The sequence below is a fragment of the Cupressus sempervirens genome, chromosome 6 (assembly GCF_028749045.1).
Source record: "Cupressus sempervirens isolate cs-2001-9-10 chromosome 6, ASM2874904v1, whole genome shotgun sequence".
Lineage (NCBI taxonomy): Eukaryota > Viridiplantae > Streptophyta > Pinopsida > Cupressales > Cupressaceae > Cupressus > Cupressus sempervirens.
Window position 1 is genome coordinate 548,436,868 of NC_143123.1, and position 24,001 is coordinate 548,460,868.

The following is a 24,001-nucleotide window of genomic DNA, read 5'->3' on the forward strand; positions in this document are numbered from 1 at the left end:
TAGCTAATTCATGTAATTTAGATTCCACATTACTGCCCAGCTTGAGGTCTTGCATAGTCTATTTACATATCGGGACAAACATCTCTAGAGGGGACTGATTAAACATGACATGATGTGTGACTAAATGTGTTGTAGACCAACTTTGTTCCAATCAAACAAACTAAAATCCTGATAATGCAATTGCCTACAAATTGTTTGATGATATGAAATGTCATGGACTTTTTGAGCATGTGCCATTAAAACAAATTGATTTTTAAAACTTACTCCTAGCAAATATATTGGAAACTATTTTGCAAAATGACATTTGACGAGGCCCCTTCTGTTCATTGTCTTATGAAAATTCTCTTAAGTATTAGAAAGCTGTAATTCCAACCCAGGACTAGTTTGATTATCCTTACATACCTCAATTGTAGGATTTACACAAGAGTGATGACCTGAAAAGGGGAGGGATGAATGATCTGAATAAAGAGACTGATTGTTACCCTTAGTTTCCAAATTTGACGGAGGGATCTAATCTTGTGATGGCTGATTTGGTAAATCCAAGTCTGAATGAGAAATAGATAGAATAGCATTATTATTACAAGTAATTCGATGAATATCTATACTATTTACATCATCAACCTGCCTAAATTTACATTTCTCAGGCATCGATGAATGGTCCTCACATACCATAATCTGGTCTGAATCAGCAACTTGAGAATCAACATTAAAATTACCCAAAATCAAATAATGTTTATCAATTACCTCCAGTTCTTGAATACAAACAATTTGTTTCCAACCCCCCCCATTTGGAATGGAAAATTACATATTGTGGAATTGGTTTCTGATTGCTCAGAAGTAAGCAAACCCTAACTGGGTGAAAGACTTGATCAAAAGGGATGAGATCATGCCTAATAAAGATACCCACCTTGTTTGCTATCAATTCAACAATTTTTGTGTCTCTATATTCAAGGGGCAAATCTGGTAATTCTATCCAGTGGGGAAAAAAGATAACATCATTCAATTTAGGGGAAAATGAGTAGGTAAAGATGCCAAAACCTTTATAGAACCACCCTTTGAATTTATGCACCCAATCCCTAGTCTCAGCTGAAATAAAGAACAGTAAAATAGTTTAAAACTTGATCATGGAATAATACCTCTTTCGTACTTGGCCAATTATTGAAAATCCATGTTTGTTTGTTCATTTTACTTAAATTATGAGTTTGAATCTACACCCTAAGCGCTATCTTTCTCAAAAATTCAACTTGCGGGGATATCAACCTTTCTGGAATAGTGATTTCCATAACTGCCAGATCTTTAAACCCTATGTTTGCATGAACAATATTCTCTAATTGCTTCTTCCTCCAAATCATCTTTGGTTTACTAGCATTTGCATCAGTCTTTGAAGGTTTTAGTTTTAAGGGAGCTCTCCTAAAGTCTCTAGAAATCATTTGCCTTTGCATTCCTTGTAATGAACTCTCACGTTTCTCCCATAAGCCCTTTCCTACCTAAGAAGAACACCCATGTAGCTGCTGGTTGGGATTAACATCAACATTTCATTCTTTTAGTAATCTCAATTTTGCATCTAAAGTAAAAGAACACCCATTACCTTGTTGATTGAGAATCTCACCATCCATAACCCTTTGCTCATCAACCGATTCCCGCAAAGGACCATTGAAGGGCGTCTCTTTTTCACAAATTTTGAAAGGCACCTACTACTTGGATTTTGCATTGTTGTTGATATGAAACCCAGGGTTTAAGAAAAAGGGTTTTGTCAGCTGCATGATAGCTCTTTTAAAGAAGATTTTATCCCAAGATTTGAGCCGTCATCCTTGAAAATGTTGACCTTGATCTACCTTGCCTGACTGCTTAGTATACTAAAATTTCTTTGCAAACCTCCCTGTTTGCCATTGCCTACCTTCTTGTCATGACCATCCCTCCATTACTTAACATATAAATTAAATAAATTAAATATATTATTATTAAATTAAATAAATATTATCACGTTCTAAAATTAAACTTTTAATTTTATCTTTAAATTTAATTCTTTTTATTTAATTAATTTCAAAATTAATTAAATATAATTAAATATTAAAAATATCATAATATTATTTCTTTAAATTAAATCCTTAATTTAATAATTTAATTTGACTTAATTAATAGAAAAATCACCAAAGAATTATAGGATGAAATATGAAAACCCATCATAGAAAAACACATACAAGATCAAACTAAAGGGTTATAATCATGAATTTATGTCATACGATGCATTCAAAAGGTAATCAACTAAGATACTTGTCCTAATTTTCTAGAACAAATGGGTTTAAAGGTTAGGATTTGGACTTAAGAATTTATCTCCCCTCTCTTACCATTGAGATAATGCGATAGGGTACACTCATCCTAGCAATTCAAAGAAGTCGATACTCGGTACCTGCAATCTGCATAAAATCCATGCATGTACAAACACATATTTACTAAGCTAAATAGGTAATGGCAGGAAGTAGTGCATCATGTAGATCTTGACTAGTAGGTGACTATGACTCCCTTCCTTAACCACATTAGAAACGTCATACATAAAGAAAATAAACACACACACCATACACATGCAGTATGGGGTAAGTATCCATAAGAAAACACATATGATAATTCATCTAACTAATCATCATAAATAATTGAAATCATTGTAATAATCATCGTGCATAGATAAATTATAGAGTACCAAGTAATCTCATCATAAAATCAACTGAATATGAAACAATATCTGACAATCTCAAAATAATGTCACTAATCATCAAGCATAAAAGTAGCCTAAAAGAGTTCAACAATAATAATAGAAATGTAAACTAGGGGCAAGAATTGGAAGCCTATAAACAAGTAGGGATATAAATCACGCAAACCAGATGCATCCTCCCATGTAGTTGATGAATCATCAATAGGGTCTCATTGGACCCTTACCTGCACTATGGTTCGACCCTTGAGGGTCAACTCCCACTACTCTAGAATGCGAACTAGCTCCAAAGCCAATTGCTCGTCCTCTACCTACAACACATTCCAATCAAGAATACGTACCACATTAGGAATATACTACCTAAGTACTGAAACATGGAAAACATCATGAACATGAGCTAGGCTGGCTGGCAAAGCAAGACGGTAGGCAACTAGACCTATCCTCTCAAGAATCTCAAACACTACCACAAAGTGAGGTGCTAGCTTCAAACCCTTTCCATAATGGATCAGACTCTTCCATGAACACACTCTTAAGAAAACCTTCTCTCCCACAACAAACTGCTTATCTGTCCTATGAGCATTGACATACTTTTTCTGCCTATCCTATGTCGTAGACATGTGCTCTCGGATGCGCACTACTTGTTGCTCCATATCTTGAAGCATCTTAGGACCCAACAAGATGTAATCCTCAAGACTAGCCCAACTCCAAGGTGTATGACAAGGATGATCATACAAGGTCTGAAAAGGTGTCATGCCAATAAAACTGTGATATCCATTGTTGTAAGAAAACTCCACTAGGTAGAGATAGTCCTCCTAAAGAGTCTTTCTATCCATCACATACATCCTCAACATATCTTCCAGAACCTCATTCACTTTCTTAGTTTGCCCATCTATCTCTAGGTGATATGCCGAGTTGAAGTTCAATTGCGTTCCAAGATCATGCTACAACGATGTCCAAAATGCGAAAGTGAATACAGGATCCCTATCCAAAATGATTTTCCAAGGAATACCATGTAGTCTCGTGATGTCATGCATGAAGACATTAGCTACAGATGCTGTAGTGTAGGATGACCTCATTGGTGAAAAATGTACCACCTTAGTCAACCGATCAATGATGACCATGATAGTGTCATGTTGACAAGTAGTCAAAGGTAATCCTACTATGAAATCCATAGAGATGATGTCCCACTTCCATGAAGAAATGAGATTTGGTTGTAAAAGCCCTACTGGATGCTAGTGCTCTACTTTGACTCTTTAACACTCAAGACACCTAGCCACAAAATCAACGATATCATGCTTCATCCCTATCCAATAAAATAGACATCACAAATCTGCATGCATCTTCTTGACACCTAGATGTGCTGAGTAAGGTGCATGATGAGCCTCTAATAGGATCAATGTATCAAGCTCATCCACTAGCAGTACATAGATCCTTCCTAAATGTCTCAAAATGCCATCTGACTCTAGAACATAATTTGAAAACCTACCCTCTAGCAGTCTCCCTGCATCTATCTCTCTGCTCACCTCTTGATACCAAATATCTGTAGGGAGTGCATGAAGTATTTGGCTCCTCAAATCCACACTAAGAGTCATAGATAATGTCTCATGTCTCTTGTGACTCAAAGTGTCAGCTACCATGTTCTCCTTCCCTTGAATATACTTCACCTCAAAGTCATACTCGCAAAGAAACTCCATCCAACGCTTCTGCGTAGCATTCAAATTAGGCTATGTGAATATGTACTATAGACTGTGATGATCACTATGAAGTTAAATTCTATGTCCCAACAAGAAATGTCTCCATCTCACTAGGGCATGAACTACTACAACTAACTCAAGATTGTGTGTAGGATAATTCAACTCATGATCCTTGAGTTTGCGTGACTCATATGCAATCACTCGTCCATCCTACATCAATATTGCTCCAATCCCCTCAAGGGAAGCATCTGTACACACCATGAAGTCACCTGCTAGATCAAGTACTGATAAGATAGGTGCATTGGTGAAAAGCTCCTTGAGCTTCCAAAATGCTTCCTTGCATTTCTTCGTCCATAAAAACATATTTCCTTTCCTTTGAAGGGAAGTGATAGGATGTGCTATTCTAGAGAAGTTTTGGATGAATCTATTATAATAACTAGCTAGACCCATGAAACTACAAATTTTTGACATGGTAGTAAGTGTAGGCCAGTCTACCATTGCCTAAATCTTTATAGGGTCTACAGAGATACCCTCACCTTATATGATGTTCCCTAAGTACTATATCTCTGATTGAAAGAAATCATACTTTGTCAAGTTCGCATAAAGTTGATTATCTCTCAAGCACTGCAAAACCAAACACAGATGTTCCTCATCCTCCTTCTAGGATCTAGAATATATCAGTATATCATCAAGGAACACGAGTACAAATTTGTCAAGATAGGAATGGAATACTCCATTTATCAGACACATGAAAACTGATGGAGCATTCGTCAGCCCAAAAGGAACTACTGTGAACTCATAGTGCCCATAGCAAGTTTGGAAGGTGGTCTTATGAATATCAACATCCTTAATGCGAAGTAGATGGTATCTTGACTTAAGATTGATCTTGGATAATACTGTAGCTCCCTTAATTTGATCAAATAAATTGTCAATCCTTGGTAAAGGATACATGTTATTTATTGTCACCTTGTTCAGCTATCTATAATCAATACAAAGGCACAAAGAACCATCCTTCTTCTTCACAAAGAGAACTGAAGCTTGCCATAGTGATACACTTAGTTAGATACTACCTTAGCCAAAAGGTCCTCAAGTTGTAGATGTAACTCACTTAATTTTTGAGTAATCATACGATAAGGAGCTCTAAAAATAGGCTCCACTCCTGGAGTGAGATCAATGCTGAAATCAATATCTCTCTTTGGGGGCATTGCCTAGAATCTTACTCAAAAAGACATCTACATATTCTTGTAGAATAGGGTGGTCCATAGTCTTTCCCGCAGGGTCTTCGTCTTCCAACTTGCTTACCATAACAACAAATACCTGACATCCCTTACGAAAGCTCTGCTTCAATTGCATAACAGATATCATCCATAGATATATAGGACTTGGTATCCCCACAATCTCCACATCCTTCCCTTGGTCATCTTGACACATGATGGTCTTCTTCCTATAGTCTATACTAGCTCTATGAGAGCCAAGCCAGTCCACACCTAAGAATAAATTGTAGGAGCCAAGAGGAATAACCTGAAGGTCAAATTATGTCACAAACCCTCCTATGCTTAGCTCACACTTTTGAACTATGAAATCTATGGAAACTCTAGGGCCTGAGGCTAGTTCCACTTGCTAACCCATATTTTGCTTAACCGCTTCCATTTTACACTTAGCAACTAAAGATGGTGAAATAAAAGAGTCAGGGGCACTTGAATCAAACAATACAGAGAGAGGTGTATCTTAGATCGCTCCTGTAGTCTCAACCATGGTCCCCTGATGGTATACCTAATAGTGTTCTACCACCACAAATACCCTATGAGCTCTATCTACATCTCCAACTATGGGCTCAAATGCTACTGGCCTAGAACTTGAATAATGAGATGCACACTATAGATAGTGGGCTATAATGTGTCCAATCTGCCCACAAGAATAACATCATGTGCCTCTGCTAGATCCCCTTCCTATAGGAGGTACACTTGACTGTTGGTGGCTATCCCTACTAGCGAAATACTCGTTGCTCTATGAAACCTAAGTTTTCTAATTTTTCCTATTACGATGTGCGTTACGATTATTCTTAGAGTTAGAACCACCACCACCACTCTGTGCTTGAGGATATGATCCCTTCTACTACTATTGTTGCTAAAGTTGCTGCTAGTTCTAATTCCCCTTAGGAAAAGGAGGCTTCTTGTTCCCACCTAAGTTGTGGTTACATTTAGATCCTAATGCTATAGGTGCTCCCACAAAACCCCCATGTCCTAGGTTGACACTCTGCTCTACAAGGATGGCTAGATGTATCACATCCTTGAGGGTTTTAGGCTCAAATACCTTAACACCCCCAACTATATGGTTGTTCAAGCCTCTAATGAAATGATGTGCCAACTGTGCTAGGTCACTAATTCTTGAAAGGGGCATGAGCTCATAGAACTTGCACTCATACTCTACTACGGTCATAGTGAATTGTCTCAAGTTGTGGAACTCATCTGCTTTGTGTTGCTTCCATTCCTCTGATAGGAATCTCTCATGAAAGTTTTCCAAGAATAACTCCCAAGTGACATTGTTCATGTCTATGCCTAGCTTCTTCTCTTCAGTAGTCCACCAAGTGGCTCTAAAGAGTTCCAGGTTGGTAATAGCAAACTTCGCTTTGACATTATTGTCAAAGTCCTGAATAGCAAAAACCTTGTCAAGAGCAATAAGCCACTACTCAGCTACATAACCTAAACCCAAACCAGTAAAGGGTTTGACCTTGGACCTTTGAAGGTCCTTCATCTAAGCAGATATAATCAATCTCTGTCAATCCCCCCGAGGGCTCCTAGACCTAGGCCTATGGTCATCTCCTATTTGATGTGCTCCATCCTAACCCTAAATAGGAGGTAGGCGATCAATGATGGTTTTCATCATTTGCCTCAGGTCAACCTCCTTTGAGTTGGCCTACTACTCTCTATGGTTCTCTTCTTAATGCTCACTGACATGATCTTCCCTATTCTCTTCTTGAATAGGGCTTTCATGGACAGACTCATGTATATAGATGTCTCTACCTCATCCATGACCTTTACCATGACCAAGGCTACGACCTCTAACAAAAGATCTCATCCCAGATACCATCCTACAGTAATATCCAAGATACAAGATGCTATAATAACCATATATCCTACTACTGTAAGGCATATAGAAAAGATACATGTTTTGAAATAATAATAGTTCAATTTTTAGTTTTGCCTATTTTTATGTTTACGTATAATTCAGTTTTGAAGTCTACATGTTCAAGTTTGAAAATATACAACTAAAAGTTTAAGTTTTGCTTCAGTTTGAATTTTTAGTTCAAAAATATACAACTAAAATATAAACTAGTTTTGCTTCAACTAGTTTAAGTTTTAGTTTGTAATAGATATACATAACAGTTTGAATTTCATTTTAGTTTCAACTAGTTAACAACTAGTGATGTTCCAATATGCCTAGAGCTCCCAATGCAGAACTCGAGCTTTGATACCAAATGTAATGCCCCACCAAGGGATCCAAAAGAATTAACCTAAAGTTTTACTAAGTTTTCCAAACATTTTTTTAAAAGGAAGAATAACATACACATCAAACATAAAGTAGCAGAAGTAATAACATAAAATCATAATTAAGCAAACAGCATAGATTACATTCCTTAAGGATCCCAAGACGTTGACTCACATTTAAATTTAAATTATACTAAGTCTAATAAATACCACATCCACATGAAAGAATAATCATAAGTCCAAGTTCATTTAAATAATATACATTTGTTCTGAATGCCACTTGGCAATAAAATTTGGAATGTTCAATCATCCAGTGTACATGTCATAGTGTATGAAAGGATAAAAGAATATACATTTATAAAAATATATTACATCATCCTTTTCGGATCCATGAAACAAAGTACAATACAATAAGTGAAATCAACCATCATAAAGATATAGCCATCCATCATAATACAAAAGAATAGAATGAAAGGAAATGTAGAAAAGGAAACTCCAGCCATGGAAACAATGGATGAATCTCAATGGTAAGAGTAAAAAGTACTACCACCTGACCACATGGTAACCCAAAAAGGCCCACTCCCACTGCGCTAAGGAGATAGTCCCAAGTCCCAAACAGGATATCAATCCAAATATCAAAACTAATCTCTAAGACCAAGAAATCCTAAAAGTAATCTAATTCAAAGGTTCCAAGATAAATCGACATCTAGACCCAGAGGCACACAAGACACATAGAAAACCTACTATGTAAAAAGGCAAGTGTCATCTCTCAAATCAATGCTAGAGTTACCTTAGCAGTCTCTTAGGACCCCAGCCCCCTAGTGACCCTATGTGGCACTAGTATTCTCTCGTACTGACAAGGCATACTAACGATGCATGGTCGCAACCAAGCATTCTCTCTACTCCTATCCTAGTTTGTACTAGCACACGAGGCATGGGTGACAACATACAGAGACTCTTATTAGGTTCATTTTACTCTTATTTGGTGTAGTGTTTTCACTTATTAAACAACTTACAATAGGTTACCCTGACAGCCGCTTAGGGCCCCGACCTCCATTGCAACCCACTTCCCGACATTACATATAGATAACCTAATATCACCTCAGTCTTATACAAGTGACTAGAAAGCATCAAAAGATAAATCACAATAACCCATCAATTCTCTACAAGCAACTAGAAAGTATCCCAAAATATTGATCAAAGACTCAAAATGGTTAAGTCAAGTAGTTCATAACTTTCATCCCGTTATCCCATAATAACACTGAAAACAATAACAAACAATATAAACAAATTCATCAAAGAGCATACCAACACATTACCATGGTTGAGTTTAAAAGATCAAGATTAGTTCAACATAATACCACAATCACAGAACTCCTGAGCCTTTGGTAGACACCCTAATACTAGTCAACACTCTAGTCAATCCAAACCCAAAACATAGACAACATACATATAACATTGTGTAGGTTTCATAGTTTGGTTTGATTTTGAAGACACATGGTTGAGTTTAAAAGTAAGGTTTCAGTTTCTAGTTTAACATTTGTTTCCAACAAATAAAATTCATAGTTCACTCTTACAATTAACCCATTCTTATATTTAAGTAATTGCACAATTACCCTAATTTGGTTTTAAATCCATTATTCCAAATGACTTAAGGGTAATTATTTATTTAAAATATTAAAAATAAAACTCAATGATTTTAAATAAAATAATTTACAGTTTCATTAAAATCATAATTATTAATAATAATTAAATAAATTTTAAAATTTTATTGAACAACTTCCATTATTAATTAAACTTAATTAAATTATATTTAATTAATAATTATATATAATAATAATCTTAATTCTTCATTAACTATTTATTAAAATATTAAATATTAATAAATTTATTAATAAAATTTATGAAATAAATAATAATGTAAAATCAAATATTATTAATTTTTAATAAACAATTTAAAAAAATTAAATTATAAAATTTACATTAAAAAAAACATTATATTAAAAAAGGAGGCATGTTTTATAAAGGCCCTCTAGCCTTAAATGGCTCATGGCCACTATAGCTACCACCGGGGCCTACGGTCGTGGCAGTACTATGTACTGCCGTCAAAGAATTTTAGATAAGCATTTCACAGTCACGAAGAAGACAGGAAAAAAAAGAAATAAGGTAATTAACCATGTGAATCAAAACACAAGAATCTACCTGGATTTTGATGCTAAAATCACACACCCCAAAAAGATTTGTGAGAGAAATTTCTTCTCTCAAAACCTTCTCTCTTCAAAATTTCCTTCTCCAAAAATTCATGGCCCCTTTAAAATGAACCCTCGATTATTGATAAGGAGTTCTCTCCTAAATTCGGGGCACTAATTGTGCGATCACCCGAGAGGACTCCTTGCTTACTAGTCTTTAACTCTTTATTATCTTTCTTTTAGTGTTTTCATGCACCTTTATTGCAATATAAACTATCTTAATTAAATTTACTTGACTTATCTTTTTAATTAATTTATTAAATTTTATTCTCGTGCATACTTTATGCAATCTTAAAATTCTTTAATAAATTAATATCTTTTCCATGCTTTAATTTATTTTCGAAACATCAATAGATTAAATATTTATTAACTTTAAGTAATAATGATATTTAGCATTTATTTAAAAATGGACTCCTAAATATATTATTATTAAATTAAATAAATATTATCACGTTCTAAAATTAAACTTATAATTTTATCTTTAAATTTAATTATTTTTATTTAATTAATTTCAAAATTAATTAAATATAATTAATATTAGAAATATCGTAATAATTTTTCATTAAATTAAATCCTTAATTTAATCATTTAATTTGACTTAATTAATAGAAAAATCACCAAAGACTTATAGGACGAAATACGAAAACCCATCATAGAAAAACGCATACAAAATCAAACTAAAGGGTTATAATCATGAATTTACGTCATATAACGCATTCAAAATGTAATCAACTTAGATACTTGTCCTAATTTTCTAAGGCAAATGGGTTTAAAGGTTAGGATTTGGACTTAAGAATTTATCTCCCCTCTCTTACCATTGAGATAATGCAATAGGGTACCCTCATCTTGGAAATTTAGGGAAGTTGATACTTGGTTCCTCCAATGTGCATAAAATCCATGCATGTACAAACACATATATACTAAGCTAAACATGCAATGTCATGAAGTGGTGCATTGTGTAGATCTTGGCTAGCAGGTGACTACGACTCCCTTCCTTAACCACACCGAAAATGTCATATATAAAGAGAATAAACACACACACCATACACATGTAGTATAGGGTAAGTATTCATGAGAAAACACATATAATAATCCATCTAACTAATCATCATCAATAACTAAAATTACTGTAATAATCATCATGCATACATAAAGTATGGAGTACCAAGTAATCTCATCATAAAATCAATTGAATATGAAACAATATCTGATAATCTTAAAATAATGCTACTAATCATCAAACATAAAACTGGCCTAAAAGAGTTTTGCAATAATAACATAAATGGGGTAGGCATTATAGTGTGAGTCTTGTATAATTTTAGTAGGCATTATGCTATTTGCAGTCGGTCTAGTATTTGTGTCAATTGTATGTTGTTTCAAATTTGCAAATTTGAGAATACATTGAATATTGAGTGATAAAGTTTGTCATATTCTGAGTTACGTCTTATGTTTTGTATTAGTATTGTACTATTTTCAAGAAAGATTAATACAAAGGAAAAGTTATGTGTATATATGTCTTTGATTTCTGTCTCCATTATTATGTGCTTGTTACTTTGAGATTGAATGAGCAAAGTTCTTTCAATTTAATCTAATTGGGATAGGTTGTACGTCAGTTTGTTATTGCTTTTAATTCAAGGAATTAAGTAAATGCTTCCATGAACTGATAGGGTTTCTAAGTATATGGTAGGGATATCAATAGAATGGAATTTAGGGTTAACAATTGATAAGTTTAATTGCAAGTCAATTAAAATAGGTCAAAGATCACTAGTTTGACTCTTTGTAACAATGGATAAGGCACTGGTCATTAATTTAGATGCAAATTGATACTATTATTTGGTTGCATAATACACATTTTAAAACCAAAATCAATTATTTAATTTCTATAACAAAGAGCTATATTGTTGGTCATTCACTTATTTGTAATAGATATCTTATGAGTTATAGTTGGTTGCTATAAACCAAGGAGTTAATTACAAATCTAAGAAGGTTATTAGCATTTTTCTGCTATAAGGGATAGATATGAGATGAAGAATATTAGTGAGTAAGCATTGAAGGGGAGAATCAAAGAATAAGCAATATAATCCCTAGGTGCACCCAACTTGACCCTGCAAAGCTTAAAGAGTAGAAAGCCCTTATGTGCTTTTTTGAAGTTGGTCCAAACTTGAGTGAGTCCATGATGAATATGAGAAATAGCTGACCCCTAGGCATGTTGGAAATAACAATAGGGAAAGTAAACCCTGAGAGGAGAGTGGGGGGGGGGGGGGGTGAATCAGTACTTCAAAACTTTAACCATTAGAACATTCACCACACATCCATCTCATAATTTGCATGTAAACTAAAATTCCAAACTAAACATATTCATCCAATGAAAACAAATAACACATATGACACAAGATATTTGGTTATCTGGAAACCATCCAATGAGAAGGTAAAACTGGGGTGGGAATGACACCCACAAACCTTCACTACTATAGTTGTAAAGTGTATCCAATGAAGGTTACAATTGTTTGATCATAAACTATGATCTACCTTGTGAAAGGTCTGCCCTATTAAAGGCTTACAAAGACTATTAAATCTTACCCTATTAAAAGATTTCAACATCTTGTTAGAAGTGTGCTTGGTTAAAGGACTTCAACTTATAATAAAGTAACCACCCTGTTAAAGAATTTACAAAAGCTTACTAGGACTATTCGGTCAAGAGATTTTACTAATTCACTTGTTAGAATGTTTTAGCCTTGATCCTTCGGTTTGCACCTCTCTGCTAGATATCAGGTCACCTCTTTCCTGATGTATACATATCCACTCTAATCAAATGTGCCACTTATGTCCTTTCTTTGTTTTCCTTTGTTCTCTCTAACTGATTATGTAATTCATATATTTCTCACAACTCCTTAGTCACCATGAATATTATGTCTGCGCATGCAAACTTCTCCCTTCACATATAAACTCTTTAGAAATTTTCCTCCTTAAGAAGACTCAGGTGACCTAGGATTAGGTAGGAATCAATGACTGTGATTCACCCCATTTTGCCGCTTAATTCATCCCATTATCTGAATGGTTGCATGTATTGCACAAGGATCCACAATGTAGATTTGTTCTTATCTTCTAGAATCATGAATAAATCCTTAAGTCAGCCCAAAAAATGGTTTACATAGGATTTTGTGCCATTACAAACAACTATTTCCAAAATTGTTTACTCAACACTTGAAGCCTCTATTGCTCAACATCCACTATATCGTCAATCTTGTAACATGACATATGGATGATTCGACATCCATTGTTCACTTAGTATTTGAATCACTCGTCATGTATTGGCTTGCTTGGCACATACTAGTGCTCGACACATACTATATATTTTTCTTGACATGCATTAGCTGACAATTTATGCTCGACATACACTACTTACTTGGCATGTACTAATTACTATTAAGCGATGACTTAAGTGTATTGTCACTCATATGTCAAAAACAAAATGAGATCAACATGCATCCATCTTTATTCTATATCCTAGTACTAGTTTTTAGAACTTTTAGTTTTGAAACACCAACAATCTACAAGTCTGAGCTTCTTCCTTGTTCTAGTGCATTTGCTAGCAGTAAAGGTAGGAGTTGACCTTGTAGCTCTCCTTGTTATAGATTTACCCTTCTTCTTGGGTGGTTCTTCTTCTAATTCTTCTTCTTCTTCCTCATAATCCTCTTCTTCTTCCTTTGCAATGTCATTACCTTCTGTGAGCAAAAGAGGGGAATCGGATTTCACATTTTCCTTCTTAATATTTTCTACCTTCGTCCTTCCTCTCTTGATAATTTGAGAAATCTTGATCTCTAGTGAGATCCTAGTTTTTGCTTCATCATAGGTTCCAAAATAGGGCGCTTTGGCATCCACAAGCTCATTTAAAAGAGCCTTTATGATGTACTTAGTATCATCAATGTTCACCTCATATCCAAGAGGCCTTACCCATGCAACTCTAGGTTTAACTGCCTGAATGTATGCCTTATCACAATCCATAAGGAAACATATGTCTTGTTCATAGTCATCCACTAGTTGCTTAGGAATTCTGAATCTGCTTTGCATTATTTCCTTGAAGGTTTCAAAATATACATCCATGATGCCCTCAAAATTGTCTCCCATTTCAGTTATGAATTCATTAATCTAATATACAATGTGTTTGTCCTTCCATACTACATTTCCCTTGGAAGGAAAGAATTTATGAACATAAAAGAATAAGAAGACTAAAAGTGAACCAAACTTACATGGATTGGTCTTTGAAGCTCTAATGCTTTCCATGTTCTTGCCCCATTGGTTTAGCTGTAACTCGACAAGGTCAAAAGAAAGATTGTTCTTCACTACCTTGAAGGCCAAGGTCGTAGCTTCACATGCAACACTGTTTGGTTAGCTAGAACTATAGATCTTATGTGTAATCACATGAATAAAAAAATTTATTTCCATATTCATGATGCCATGCAACATTTTTCCTCTACCATCCCACTCAACGAGAGTCTTCTTTGCCAACTCAACCTAACCTAGGGTTTTGGTCATCTTGGCTTTATCAAGCATGGGAAACCCAGTAACCCTATGAATCATTTCATGAACTTGATCATTGATCAAGCCAAAATTACATATTGTGAACATAGCTCAGGGATAAACCTAATCCACTTAATTTTAAAATTCCTCGGCATGTGCAATATAGGGGTCAAACCCTTCACTTCTAGATGTTTATGACTGAGTTTCAAGTTTTCATCCACACACAATGCTTCATATGCTTGATTAATCTCTAAAGTTCCCAATTCTTGAATTGAACAATGATAGAAGGATCTAATGTCATGTATTAACAATACCTTCAATGGAATCTATGAGTGCACACTGATTGGGTCCAATTCCTTCATAATCGCAGGACAAATTTTGAACTTTGGGTCTGCAGGCACAACATTCCTTACTAACATCTTGGATCCCTTCTTGACTTTGTTTCTCGATGAGGATACCATTATGCTTAGTGATGAATAAATAATCTTCAATAAATCCACTTTGAATTGCTCTGAATTTCTTTGAATCGCTCAAGGACTCAAGATCGATCTGCTCTATTTGCTCTAGAAATCATGGTGAAAAATAAAATGTTCAATACCTCCTTTTTAATCAAAATTTGTCTTCAAGTTGTGATAAATGCATCATACTAAAGACAACTTGGTGACAACCTAGTAACTTGACATGCGTGAGAAGATTGAATATTACCTTTTTCTTCAACTCAGATCTTCAACTTAGACCTTTAACTTAGATCTTTAATTCGGTAGACTCTATTTACAACCACTCTTGGTTAGGTCTCCAAACTTGGTGAAGCTCAGTTAGAACTAAGTTTGCTTTATTTCATTCGTTAAGGTTATCCAACCTAACTTTTCTTAGTAAGGTCTAAGATACTGAAACCAACTCGGTGATCGCCAATGCATCTAAAATGTTGATTTGGATCTTCTTTCTTGCTCACTAGAACTAATGTAAGATGTTTCTTTAAATCATAGTTCTAGTGATCTCCATGGATACTTAGCTTGAAATAGTTGAATCACCCAATTCATTGACTTGGGTGTCAATGCTTTCATGACTTTGACTTGCATTCTCTAGAGATTTCTTTACCCATTGTTGCCTCATTTTACTTACGATATTGTTTGCCTTTGCTTTCTTTTCATCTTCAACTATAGCTTGGTTCATATAGTGCTTTGCTAGATGACCAAGTTCTCTGCATACAAAACATCTCTTTGTAGGGTCTCTCTTCCTCATGTGAGTTCTTATGCAATTTGCTCCAATGTGTCCATGCTAACCACACAAGCAACATCTGGACTATATGTTATAATCCCAACCAAAGATAGCTTTCACAATTTGTTCTATTGGGTTCCATTTCTTGGTTTTGCATTTTGAAGATTTGTGCCCTTGTCTGTTGTAATTGAAACATTTTCCTTCAAACTTGGTTTTCTCTATGCATTCACTTGCTCTATGACCTTTTTTGTTATAACTATAACATTTTCCACTGAATGTTGATTTACCATTGCTCCACCACTTGTTTGATGTATGCCTTCTCTTTCCAAAATGAGTACAAGTAGGTCTTTTGTTCTTATGAGCTCCACGTTGTGATGATTCACCTTCATCTGTATAGCCTAATCCAACTTTGCCTTTGTGTCTGAATTGAGTTTTCTTGTTGAATTGATTCATGCTTTCTTGAAATTTCATCATTCTTTCATTGGTTTGCCTTTCTATGTTGAGATCACTCTGTAGTCTTGTATTGTCTATCCTTAAGTTGATAAGCTCATGATTTGCACAATTGAATTGATTTATCAACTCTGCTTACTGAAGAGATGGGTGTTGAATTTCATTATCCTTTTCTTCTATATTTTTAGTTAGCAATATTTTCTCTTCTTTTTCTATGTCCTTTTGTTCCATATCTTCACACATTCTGACTGACTGAATTTCTTGATCTCTTTTCAGTTTTCTGACTTCTTCATGGAGAGTGACATTCTTTTCAAGTATTTAATTGTTGCATCAGCTTCATCTAAATTTATGTCTTGGAAAATGTCTTCAATTCTTTCTTCTATGTAGATACTGTCATTCGTTTGTGTTGCTAGTTCTTTCCTACTTTTTAGGGATTTAGAGAGTTTCTCCTTCAGCTTCTTTAATTGATCCATGGCCATTTGCAGATCTAACTTTTCATTTTCAATGGGTTTCTCTAGTCTATACACTTTCATTTCTTCTAATCTTTTCTCAATTTGCTAAACTTCCAATATGAGAACAAAAAGCTCTAATACCAATTGTTGGAAATGTAGAGAAGGTTGGTGACTGAGGGGGTGGGGGGTGAATCAAGAACCAATTTTTTTTGAAACTTTAATTCACCAATTAATTGTTCATAAACTAATTTGATCTAATTACATGCATGAAAGATTGAAAGCAACAAAACATTCATAACAGTTGACAAAATATTTGGTAACCCAAAAACCTTCCAAATAGAAAGTTAAACTGGGGTGGATATGATACCCACAAGCTTTAATACTACTGTATAAAGTTGGCTTGTTAAGACTTACAAATGATCACTTCTGAGGATTTTCCCTATTAGGAGCAATAAGGACTGTTAGGTCCACCTTATGAAAGGATTTATACAATACAATGTAGTATGTACTCGATTATGAGATTTTGCATAAGACTTTTAAGTTCACCTTGTTAGAGTGTTTGAATAATGCACATGTTAGGATGAACTAGTAGATGATCTCTGCCCTACAACTCAGTTGTTGAATGAGATTCCTTTGATGTAGAAAGATCACCTTAATGTGATGAATGAGACTCTGTGTTTCCTTATATTGCGTGTAGCCTTCGAACTCCATCTACTTCATATTTCATACTCATTTGGATATGACTATATATCTAAAATTTATATCAATCCAATCAATTACCTTTTGAAGTCGACTACAATACCATATTAGACAATCTTTACTAAGTCATCTCAGTGCTGACACTCAGGTTCAGAAGTCCACTTGGGTGATATTCTGATACTCAAAAACATAGAGAACTCAACAGACTCTGGCACTCAGTTGACATTAGTGCACGGTCCACATTGATCACTCAGGAGTAGGTGTTAACTCAGTTAACATTGATGACTTGACAAACATTGAATAGCTCAATTGACAATGCAACAACTTGGTTAGAACTAAAGCTCGGTCAAAACTACTATTCCCTCTGCTTGGTTGACATGGCTAGCTTAGTTGACACTGTTGGAAATAAAATAGGGAAAGTAAACTCTAAGAGGGGGAGGGAGGATGAATCAATCCTTCAAAACTTCAACCATAAAATCATTCACAACACATCCATCTCACTATTATGCATGTAAACCAAAATACCAAATTAAGCATATACATCCATAGCATGAAAAAAAATAAACATTCACACATATGACACAAGATATGATTACCCAGAAACCCTCCAATAAGAAGGTAAAACTAGGGTGGGGATGACACCCACAAATATTCACTACTATAGTTGTAAAGTGTATCCAATGAAGGTTATAATGTTTGATCATGAAACATGATCTACCTTGTGAAAGGTCTACCCTGTTAAAGGCTTACAAGATTGTTAGATCTTACCCTATTAAAGGATTTCAACACCCCATTAGAATTGTGCCTGGTCAAAGGAATTCAACTTAAAATGAAGTAAGCACCCTGTTAAAGGATTTATAACAACCTGTTAAGACTACTTTGTTAAGAGATTTAACTGATTCACTTGTTAGACTGTCTTAGCAATGATCCTGTGGTTAGCTCTCTACTGCTAGATAATAGATCACCTCTTTGCATGAAACCTTGATCCTCTTTGATCAAATGTATCACTCATGTCCTCTAATTCCTTTGATCTATTCCCCTCTAACTAATTTTGCAATGTATATCTCATTCACAACTCCTTAGCCACCATGAATGCTTTATTTGTGAATGCAAACTTCTCTCTTCGCTCCTTCCACACTGATACAAAGTTTAGGGTTTTTCCTCCTTAAGAAGACGTAGGTGACTTAGGGTTAGGTATGAATCAATTATTGTAATCCATCCATCTAGTTGCTCAATTCATCCCTTTAACTGATTGGTTGTATGTACTACATAGGTATTCTCAATTAGATTCATTCTTATCATTTAGGATAGTAAAAAAATTCCTTAAGTCGGCTCCAAAATGATTTACATAGTAGTTTGTTCCATTAAAAAAAACTCTCAAAACCATTTTACTTGGCATCTAAAGTCTCCAATGCTTGACATCAACTGCAACTTCAACGCTGTCATTTGAGATCTAAATGACTCAGCACATATTAATTTCTTGGCACTTGAGTGACTCAACACTAACTAGTAACTCAACACTTACTGAGTATCTCACTTGACATGCACTATTTGACATGTTATGCTTCAGATGCATTACTTGTTCAGCATGAACTAAGTTCTAACTTGTAAATGACTTAAGTGTATAGACACTCATATGTCAAAACCAATCTAAGATCAACAATCTCCCCCTTTGACATGAGTTGCAAAAACACTTGGTCATGCATGAATAATATTAACTTATGAGCATAACTTGAATACTCACTATCTTTGTTTGACATATGTACAAAATTCCAAAGTTCCAAAATTTTGCAACACTTAACAGTCATACCTCAAAATATTATAACTCCCCTTGAGTCAATTGTTTAGTTCTAAATCTAAACCAATACTCCTACTGAGTAAATATGCATATGTTGAACTATGTTGTACTTTGTTTCTATCTTTGACTCCCCCTTTGTTTGGTCTCCCCATTTCCTTATTTTTCCTTCTTATTTCTCCCCAAAACTTATGTCTCCCCCTTTTTGACACTTATGTCAAATGGTTATACATGTATAGGGTTATAAGCATATAGTGTGTTTATTCTAGTTATCATAGGCTACCTCTAATGATTTGATTTGGATAGTTAACTCAGCAATGAGGTAAACAAAGCCTTCATTTGTAGAAAGGTGGGGATCTTTCTTTATCATTGTTGTAAGAATTTGGCTTAGGCCAGAATTCACCCAAGAACTAAAGAACTCAACACAAGCACACAGTAGACCAAAATAGATAGAGTATGATCAGAATGACGATATTCATTCAATAACTGCTTCAAGAGTACACTAGGAGTGCCTGAATATAAAGGCCTCAAGAGAACTTCTAGAATGCATAGAAGTCAGCATCATGATATGTCATACAACTAGGCACATGTCCACCAGATATGGGTTATCCTCCATTAAGCACGGGATTAAGTGCGATGATGTGAGGATAAGCCTACAATGGTGTAGCACGCAAATCAGTGGTGTAGACAACATGTGCTAAATGAGGAGTGCAGATTACTGTGTTGTCATCAGGACAACTCAGTGAATAATGCATACTCTTGTGTTGTAGACACCATGTGCATAATTAGAGTTGCGTAACTCAATGAGAGTTCACAAACTCCTAAGTGTCTGACCTAAAATAATAATAAAATAATGCAAAATAATTAAATAATGCATTAACCTAAGTAAAACTTAAGTAAGTGTAATAAGTAAATACTTATTTACACCAACAACTGTTTCGACAAAGGCTAGTTCCTTGCATAGTATCTCCATGTGTGGGGTCAACATGGACTAGATGTTGATCAATATAGTCTGAATGTTTTCATCTTGAGTATACAAAGCTGCCAACTAACCTTGGGAATTCATCAAATTCCTGAAGTGCTTTTGACTCTAAGCTAGATAATTGGGTAGAGTAGTACCTGTGTTCTTCATATCTCCCTCAAGATTGTCAATACGTCACTAAACTTCTTGTGTGAATAGAGTTGTATCACACAACTTGGTGTAAAGAGAGAAAATATTCTCTAATACTTTCTTTACACTATCAATCCTAGTTGCGAATTCAACCTGACTAAGTGCAATGACACTTGATATCTTTTCATTGACTTTGCTTTGAAATTTCCTTTTAGACCATTCAAGTGGTTTTACATTTGAATCTAGTTTTGTATCATTAATATTTTCTACTATGTTTTCCAACTGCTCCATGATAGGCTTTTCTTGTTTAGGTGCAGGTAGACTAAATGCATCAAGAAAAATGTCCTTGATATCTTGCAATGCGTGCTTCTGACTACGCTCCCTTCTGAGAAGTTCTTGGTTCTTCTTGTATATGAGGATTAGTAATGCAAAGAACACTAAATATCAAATCAAAAATATTCACAAAACTAAATAAACGTAAATTCAAGATAGACTAAGATGAGCTCTCAATTGAGAATATGAGCCATTAATGGGCTTTCTCAATGAGAAGCTCTCTTGTTGAGTAGCTTTGTCTAATTAGATAGGATGTATGCTCGATTATCCAAAGGCTTCAATGGTGTTCTTGATGGATTTTAGCTTGGGTGAATGGATTTGATGTAAAATGGCTTCTCAAAAATGGCATTATGGCTTTACTTTATGATCAAAATGGCATTACTTTGTTACTATGGGTGATCGTGTTAAAATGGCTTGTGAGAGGATTCCTTAAATAGGCAAAGGGCTTGAGGGATCAAGGGCTAGGATGCAAGGATGGGAGAAAGCTTATGGAAGGTTTAGATTGAATGAGAGGAAAGCACATGGATTGTGCTTCCTTATAGCCAATTAGAGAGTGACACATGTCACAGGGTCATTGTTTAGAGCAAGAGGGGTTGAGGGGTCAACAAAGGAGGCTCAAAGCTCATAAACACCCTCATAATGGCTTGTAAAGCAATGAATGGGCTTGTAAGAGTCATTTATGGCTTTGTGGGCTTCATAAAGTTTTATGGTTGGGATATTTGTGAGAGAGTTGAGATATTTTGACTTGGGTTGGATTAAGAAAGTCTTAAGCTTGACGTAAGAATGTGTAAATGATTAAGGCTTGGATTAGGCTTGGGTTAAGATTAGATTAGGCATGTTAGAGATGGGCAAGTGGATGGCATTTAATGAGGGTGGGTGAAGGAGGAGATATTTGTTGGCTTTGGCTTGGGTTAGCAAGTCTTAACCCATGTTTAGGGAATGTGACAAGGTTAGGGGGGGGATTAGGATGGACTTTGGATTTGGGATTGACATCTTCTAGAACTTTGGATGAGGATGAAGACTTTCTAGAAGAGTCTAGAACTTCCTAGGATGAGGATAAATAAAATTTTTAGGAAATAAATAAAGTTTTATTTATTTCAAGGGTTTGGGTTGAGGAGATATTTATTAAAATATTTTTAATAAACATGAGGATTAATATTTAATCTTAATTAAATATTTTGAGTTGGGATTAGGGGTAGGAAATGATGAGATTAGTCTTTAATCAAAATTTAAAGAAGGATTAGAAGATTTTGGAAGAGGTTAGTGGTCTTAAGGAAATTGGCCAAGTTTTGGGCAAAAAATAAATAAATAATTTATTTTGAGATTTTTGGTCAATTTATTAATTAAATAATTAATAAATAAGAAAATAATGTTTAAATAAGATTTAAACATTTTTGGGAGGGATTCCTTAATTAAATATTTTTAATTAAGATAAAGGGATTTAATGGCATAAAAAAAAAAAAAAAAAAAAAATTAATAAATGATGATGTCATCAGGAACTTTTTAGGAAATAAAAATACTTTATTTTCTAAAGGATTTTTTAGGTGTCTACATTTTGCCCCTCTTTGACATAGTGTTGAGATAACACTATTTCAAAGAAGTTTGAATATAAACGACATGAGGAAGATGTTTTAGCAACAAAGTTGCCCTAGTCTTGGATAAGAAGGAGAGACAAGACTATGAGATGCCCCCTCAAGAAGGCGGTGGGGAGAGAAAATGAGGCTCGACGACTTCTTAAAAAATACAAGAATTCGGGATAAGCAAGGAGACCCAGATTGGCAAAGAGAAGGGGCTGAATTAGCTCAAACTCTCACTATGAGAGAATGATAAAGGAGAATTAGATGCACAAGAGGAAGTAAGCTTAAGACTTTAAGGAAGGTGGAGGATGAAGGAGCAGAGTGCTATAAAAAGGAATCCATGATAGGGAGATGGATGAGGGGATTATAAAGCTAATGCAACAGGATTTCAAAGAGTCAGATTGGCAGAAGATGGGTTTCAGAGATCCCTAGGACTAGGATTGTGGATCTCGAAAGATGAGGCTTGGTGGATTGATTGGATTGGTGGATCCCTAAGACTAGGATTATGGATCTCTAAAGCTAAAAGTGAAGATTGATTCAAAGAGATACTGATGCATAAGCTGGGGTAGGAGAGACAGATGCTAGATATGGATGGGGGATAATGGAGATGAAGGGATTTCATTGAAGCTTTTTGAGCAGGGGGATACTTCAAAGAGAAGTACCATCATGTAGTTGAGCACTAGATTTTCTATAGGACTATTGGTTAATTGCCAAGGTTACCAAGAACATCAAGGCCGTGTCACCAACCGTCCAGAGGACTGACGGACTGACTCGAAACAAACACACAAGGATTGCCCCAACATCACACATGAAACCTAGAGGAAACAACATGGAATTGACACTGGGTAACCCACAAGCAAAAAAGAAACAAACGAAAGATTTGATCAAAACCGTACGCTCAAAGTGCCCCATTTGTAGTAGACCATGATATGGAAGATTGTGGCAACCTTGAGGAGGGAACAAAAAAATTGCTTGGAAAAGATACTTCAAGACCCAAAAGGGAAGATTCCAAATCAAAAGAAAGCAAAAAACTAAAAGAGAACCGTTTGCCAATGAGATGGGTAGGATGAGGTACTAATGGACCAAGATCAAACATTAGGAAAGCTATATCCTGCAAGGATCTATCAAAGAGCACCAAAGTTGGTGGATTTGGATGAGTGATGTGTCTGTCAAGCTGAACTAAGAAGGATAACACTTTGGTGACAGGAGATCTAGCTAAAGGATGCATTGGAATAGCTAACCAAGATTTGTGTGATGTGTGCAAGATGTTGATCAAGGATGAACTGACACGAAAGTTGGATAGATACAATGGTACTAAGCTAAAGAGGATGTACAAGCTGATGGACCAAGATACGGTACAAATGTACAAATTGTTTTGGACAAGATTGTATGTACAAGCTACACTACAAGGTATGATACAAGCGTTGGATACAAGATTATTTACAAGTTGTACAGGAGCTTCGAATGATAAGATAGTAGGATGGCTCAAGTTGGTGCAAGATGCAGAAGCTAAGGATGAGGTGATAGCAGAAGATATGGATTTGGCAGGATGCATCCAATGATGATGATAGATGTGCGACCAAGGATGGGGACAATGCTAAGGTTGGTGGTAGCTGAGCTAAAAAATGGCGCTAGAGTGAATGGCTAATGAGAGGGTGACATTAGATTTGCATGAGGATAGCCTAGAGCGAGATACCAATGACAAGG